General features: G+C 45.4%; 1 long non-coding RNA gene across 1 annotated transcript in view; it reads right to left on the reverse strand.

The window, feature by feature from the left end:
- Positions 1–2,483: 2,483 nt before the first annotated feature.
- LOC109118396 overlaps positions 2,484–6,659 on the reverse strand; it is a 5,980-nt gene continuing 1,804 nt past the window's right edge. The window contains exons 2-3 of the long non-coding RNA XR_002025712.1: positions 3,504–3,717; positions 2,484–2,922 (exon numbers count right to left, since the gene is read on the reverse strand). This is a non-coding gene — a long non-coding RNA (uncharacterized LOC109118396). The remainder of the gene's footprint in view (positions 2,923–3,503; positions 3,718–6,659) is intronic.

Consider the following 6,659-nt stretch of genomic DNA (forward strand, 5'->3'; position numbering starts at 1 on the left):
GGTATGCATGTATTGATGTGGTAGGGTGACTTAAACTCTTTGGGGAAGATGCCTAGCAGGGCAATAGCTGGGTCCTGTGGAATTTCTGATTTCAGCTCTTTGAGAAAGCTCCACACTGCTTCGCGTTCCCACCAACAAGGGAGGGTTCCCTCTTCACCACAGCCACATGAGCATTTGTCACTGTGTGATTTCTGGATGATGGCCTGAAAGCGGTCTCTTTTCTAAGTGCCCTAATCTGTTCAGGAAGGAGGCACCCTTGAGACCACCTCTTAATTCTATTACATTAGCCATTGAGTGCCAATGCCAGGGTTTGCAGGACAGCAGCTCACAGCCACCATTGCCCTGGCCTTTACAGTCTGGCATCACTGCACCCCCAGGGCCCAAGGCCCTGTTGTCTGGACCTTAGGCTCTCACCCAGGACTGAGAGTGCTCTCCGATGATCGTCAACATGAGAATCCCAGGGCACAGGAGAGGGTGGGGGCTCCTTGGTGACTGTACCGACCAGTGCACATTCTCCATGTCTGAACTCAAGCAAAGGCTGGGGTCAGTACCAGCCAAAGCAGGGTCCCAATAGACAAAGAGGAAGGGTTCATATTGCCATTGGTTGCCCCTCACACACCCAAAGAACACCGGTGCAAGACAGGCCTGCACAGGGTCTCTAGTCCCATGCTTCCTTTCAGAGAAGGGAAACTGAGACCCAGAGAAGAAAGAGTCTTGTCCTTTGCCTCCCTCATCATAGTTGTCCTGCCCTACATCAAGGCCTGTGAGAGGGTCAGAGCACAGGCAAGGAGATGGAGGGTCAGAGGGGAGACAATCAGAGCCTCAGTGCTGGTCACAATTCATTATCCTGCTGTCACCACTCCAAACCAGGATGTATCCACCCAGGATGAGCTGGGCTGTGACGAACTCCCTGTATACAAAAGTTGACAATGAGCTCCATGTACTCAACCACAAGGCAGCATCCTCACTCCAGGACTCTGTCCACAGCCCCCAGTTTCACCCAATAATCCCCTGGAGCAGCCCTAGATCATTGGACCACAAGGCAAGTAGCTACACAAACGTGGCAGTTTCGAGGGGAAGAGGGAAAGGTGATTTTTGGTCACACACAGACCACACTAGAAAACCTGTTGTGCTCCTACAAGGAACAGCAGAGTGGCAGAGCTGTAGCCAGCTCTCCTTGGCTGCCGTGGCACCACTGTCACTACTCACACATGTGGCATTTCCATTTGTATTGTGATTGCGGTCACTGAAAATGAACCAATGACTCAAGATACAAAGCAGCAATATACAGACCAGTCAGGATTCCAGGGCAAATGTGGGATGCCCACTACAGGCAGAGACCGTTTGCCACGTGAAGTGGGAAACTGGGCTCAAGTACTCACTGGGCTCATCCACCAGGCAGGGTCTCTTAGATCTTGGCCAGATAATGGCATGAAGCCATGGGTGGCTTTGTGTCATTTTCAAACAAAACACAGGGCCATTAGTGGAAGCCTTCAGTGAGTAAAAAGGAAAGCTTTCTCCCAACAGAACTGCAAAAGTATGCAGGAGGTAGAGAAGAGGCCTTACTGCCTGTCTTGGACATGTGGCATTTTCAGTAACAAAGCTTGGCAGGGATGCACCCAGTGAGGATGTGCAGATGGGAGGCCACAGGGTCTGGATCTGCTTTAAAACACTCCGGGTGTAGGGAGCAGGAGAGGAGCCGAACAACAAGATGGAGAGAACATGGTGTTGGTAAGAGGCTCGAGCTCAACATAACCTTCTTTCCATTTCTGTGTATATCTGCAAACCTCCATAAGAATGTTCCTTTTTTTTTCATTAAGTTTATTGGTACACTTTAGGCATACAATATGGTTACATTCATTATTGGGATCTTGTACCTTTCCATGACAGATCTTGGTTCTTATTTTTTTCCCCATTCCTCTGCCCGCCCTTCAACCCCTCCACCCTTCCCTATTTACAGAGACTTTGTTTCCATTTTTTCCTTTTCTCATATTTTTTCCTTTCCCTTCTTTCCTTTCCCCTACCCCTCCCACTTCCCCAACCCCTTCAGACCTTTTCTTCCTGTTTCAAATTATCAATTATACATTTTGATCCTTTTTTACACTTTTAGTTTCTCACACCAGAGAAACCATTCAGTATTTATTCATGTGTGTCCTGTTTATGTCACTTAAGAATATGGTCTCAGTGTACATCCATTTAGCTATAAATGTCTCTAGTGTCTCATTCTTTATGGCTAAGTAGTACTCCATTTTCTTTTTTTTAAAAAGCACATCTTTTTTATCCAGTGTCCAGGGGATGGGCAATTGGGCTGTTTCCATGTTTTAGCTATTAAAAACCATGCCACTACAAACATGAGTGTGCATATATCACCGTGGTATGATTCTTTTAATTCTTTGGGGAAGATGCCCAGTAGAGGAATAGCTGGGTCAAACAAGACCTCTAATCCTAGTTGTTTGAGGTATCTCCATACTGATTTCCACAGTTGTTGCACCAGTCTGTACCCTCACCAACAATGGAGAAGGGTTCATTTCTCAAGTCATTAAGAAGATTTAAAACCAGATACAAAGTTAACAAAGAAGGAAAATCATAAGCATGTATACATATACATGCACACAAAGATACACGTGTGTTGTGTGTATACCACATACATTATATATGAATGTATGCACGTTCAGTGGATGTATAACATACATATACATATATGCGTTGTACTCACGTATACAATAAAAGAAGGCAGAAGAGTTCTCAGTAGACATCTTTATCAGTACCGTAGTTCGTGGCCTTGGGGACAAGGAGATCCTGTTTCCAGGTGTCCCGCTGTCTGCCTCTCACCTGGACTCACATTTGCTAATGTGCCATGCTGGAAGTGACTCCTGCAATTGTTCAGTTCAAATATAAGAAGTGTTTGATGATCTTTTTTTCCTGTGTATTAATGAAAACCCACATGTAAAGGAAAAAATGTTTTAGTTTTTAATTTAGATCACAGTGGTCTTGTTGCATTATAGTAGGTGCACAGGGTACTTCCCAGAAGTAGCTGCTTATTCATAACCACTTGTCCAATAGAGAAGCAGACTAATGCTCCTACCCTCGATCTAGCTGAATCCCATAAGGTAGAGGTAATACACAGGACTTCCTGGGTCTGCAAAAGCCTTCTGGGTCTCCAGAAACTCACTGGCAGGACCTGGCTGCCATGCTGTGAGGAAGTCCAGGTGGGCCTGAGGACGAATCCCTAGAAAAGGACCAGTCTGGTGCAGCTCCCTTCTCTGCCAGGTGTGGGAGGAGGCAGCCAGAGAATGGATTGCAAACCCAGGCTCACCACACTTGCTAACACCCTTGAGGCTGAGCCAAGTTACCCACCAACTCGTCCCGGATTCCCAACTCAATCATGGGTATAAAGGAAACCACTGTTTCAAACCACAAAGTACTGAGATGGGTTTTCCTTGGCTAGAGTTTGCTGGGACAGGTGTCACGCTAACGGAAGGGAAGGCACCGCTGCCACTCACCTTGCTTTATGCCCCTGGAGTTGTTCAGGGCAGCTGTGGCCATGATGCAGCTGGACGAATGACAAGCCACTGCCATGTGACCCTGCAGCAGGCTGGCCAGAAGAGAAAGACCCCCTCCTGGGGGCTTCCAGGCAACAGCTAAGATCAAAGTATCTCTTCCTGATGCCCTTCAGGCTCAGAGAACATTTCCACTTTTCATTCAAGGAGTTTGTTCCTGGTGCATATAATCAATAAATTATTTAATAATAAATAAAAGTTTTATTTTCTAAATAATTCTCAGAATAAGAGATTAGGGTTTTTAGCAGGGCAAACTGTGGGACAAACAGCTCAGCCTCTGAGACTTTGACGCTTGCCTAAATTGGGATGATTTTCTTCCATTAGCAAAGAAAAATAGATAAATTATTGGATTTTTTGGTGGGGAGGCAGTACAGTACTTGAGATTGAAATCAGACCTTTCACATTGAGCTACATCTCCAGCCCTCTTTTATTGTTTGTTTTTTAGATAAGGTCCCATGAAGGTGCTTGACTTGAACTGGTGGTCTTCCTCCTGCCTCAGCTTCCCCAAATGCTGGGATTATAGGCATGCACTACCACATCCAGCTTACTGGATACTTTTTAAAGCACATACAAATACTATAGTAGAATTGATAGTAACCAGAGGGGACACAGGGCCCAGACACAAGTGGAAACACTTGGCATCCAACCCCCTTCAATGTGACAGGCTTGATGTAGCACCCACATAACACTGAATGCAGCTCTCTGGAGTATCTGTATGATTTCTGGACACATGTCCAAGTATATTAATCCATATTTTCTTATATCACAAAATACCTGAGGCTGGCTTATGGTTTGTAACTAGATGTCCCCCTAAAGCCTCATGGGATCAAGGTGGGAAACCTTTGGAAGGTGACTGATTATGGGGACATCATAGCTGACTTGCTGTTAGAAGATGGAGCCTGGTTAGAAGAGCTAGTCATGCTGGGCATGACCTAGAAGGTTATAGCTCCCTTCCTGGCTCTTCCCTTGATACTCTCTGCTTCCTGGAGGCCAGGAGGTGAGCAGTTTTCCTCTACCCAGGATCTTCCTCCATAGCATTCTGCTTTGGAGCCAGGCAACTATGTAATGAAACCTCTACAAACTGTGACCCAAAATGACTGATCCTTTGCTCCTTTAAGTTTTGAGTGTCAGATATTGGGTCTGAGTGATGAGAAATTGACTAAGACAGATTTTGGTACCAGAAGTGGGGTCATTGCTGGGACTATATCTAACTGTATGGTTCAGAAGCCTTTGGAACTGGTTTACAGGAGGAGTTTGGAAAATATTGGAAATGTTGCCTGGGGAAGCAGCCCTAAAATGCTGTAAACTAAGCTTGATGAGAGATTCAGGTCAAGGCTCAGAAAACCAGAATGCTGATAGCAATGCAGGTGTCAAAGGCCAGACTCAGGAGGTTTCAGGTGGAAACTAAAACCTAGATTCCTGGAGTCAAAGGATTCCACTGGCAGTTGGATTCCAGGACATATGTATTCTCCATCAGCAGAAAATTTGTCTACATTTTGCTCATGTCCTAAGACTTTGTGGGAGACTGAGATTAAGGACAGCAAACTAATTAATCTGACAGAGGAAATTTCAAGGCAGCCTAATAATATTAAGGCTATAGCATGGATACTGTTGGGGGTCTTTCAACCAGCTCTATGTTTAGAATCAAGAACAAACAGCACAGATGAGTGATTTAAAAATTTTTGAGTTTGGCTAGAGAGGAAACTTGGGCAAAGTTGGGGTCTGCAAAGCTGGAGCAGAGGAGAGCTTTGTTGCTGAAAAGATTAGCTTTAACAAGAAGCCAAAAACTTTGGATCAGCACAATAGGAAAAATAACTTGAAAGCACATCAGGAAGCAGCAAGACCCCACCCTTCACTCTGTAAAAATGAAAGACTGCTTTGAGAAGCCTGAGGACCCCTACTCAAGAATGGCCACCTAGGGAATGGGTACCCTGGGATTCATTTCACAGCACTCAACTGTCCAGGCACTTAGAGACCTTAGGCAACCATGGACCAAGAGGGTCTGGCTCCTACTTAAGCTGGTGGCAGATCTTAGCATCATCTACATGGTGTTAGTTTTATAGGCATACAGAATTATGATGTCAGAAAGGATTTCTTTCTGATTTTGGAAAGAGGCCTGGGAGACCAGGCATTGTGCTCCTGAGAAGGCAGTGTATAAAGCTGTGAGAGTGATGGAAACCTCAGGAAGTGGGAGAAACCACAAGGAGGAAATGTCTGAGGAAAGGCTGCAAGGAGTGAGCAAAATTAGTCGGAGAGAGAGGCTATGAGGGCTACAACCACTAGTAATACTGTAGGGGCAGGAAAGCCTAAGCCCTTTGGAGTTCACATCACACGTATTGCTACAACCTGCCCCAGATGCTGGACATGAAACTACAAGATGAAATTGCTGGGTTTCAGTCTTACGCTGGTCCCTGCTGGGTTTTGGTCTTACTCTGGTCCCATTAGTTTTTACCACCCTATTTCTCCCTTTCTCCCTGCGCATTGTATTTTGGCAGTTATTAATTTTCTTTTTTATTTTTATAGGGCCTCACAGCTAATAGTTTGCCTTAAGCCTCCAAGGAAACTTGAAACTTGGACCTTTCAGCAATGCTGGGACTGTTAGGACTTTGGCAACTCTTAGAGATGGACTAACTACAATTTGCATAAAGAGATGTTCTTGAGTCTTTTGGGAGGCCAGTGGTTTCTATCTAGATGTCCTCTTTAACCCTCATGGGATTATAGGTGGAAACTTTGAAAGGTGATTAACTATGGTAGTATTCTGGCTGACTTGTTAGGAGGCAGAGCCTGGTTGGGAGAGGTGGGTCACTGAGGGCATGGCCTATAAGGTTGTATCTCCGCCCTTCCTGGCTCCTTCCTTGACACACTGCGCTTCCTGAAGCCATGAGGTGAGCAGCTTTCCTGTGTCCAGGTCCTTCCACCATGCTGCTCTGCCTTGGAGCCAGCTGTGAACTGAAACCTCTACAAACTGTGTGCCAAAATTAGCCTTTCCCTCCTTTAAGGGATAGGTGTTGGGTATCGGGTCTCAGTGATGAGAAAGTGACTAAGACACTACCCAGTAACTTTTTTTTTTTTTTGGATTTTTTGAGACAGCTGTAGTTG

The sequence above is a fragment of the Fukomys damarensis genome, unplaced genomic scaffold (genome assembly GCF_012274545.1).
Source record: "Fukomys damarensis isolate Sample0158 unplaced genomic scaffold, DMR_v1.0_HiC HiC_scaffold_27, whole genome shotgun sequence".
In the NCBI taxonomy this organism is placed as follows: Eukaryota; Metazoa; Chordata; class Mammalia; order Rodentia; family Bathyergidae; genus Fukomys; species Fukomys damarensis.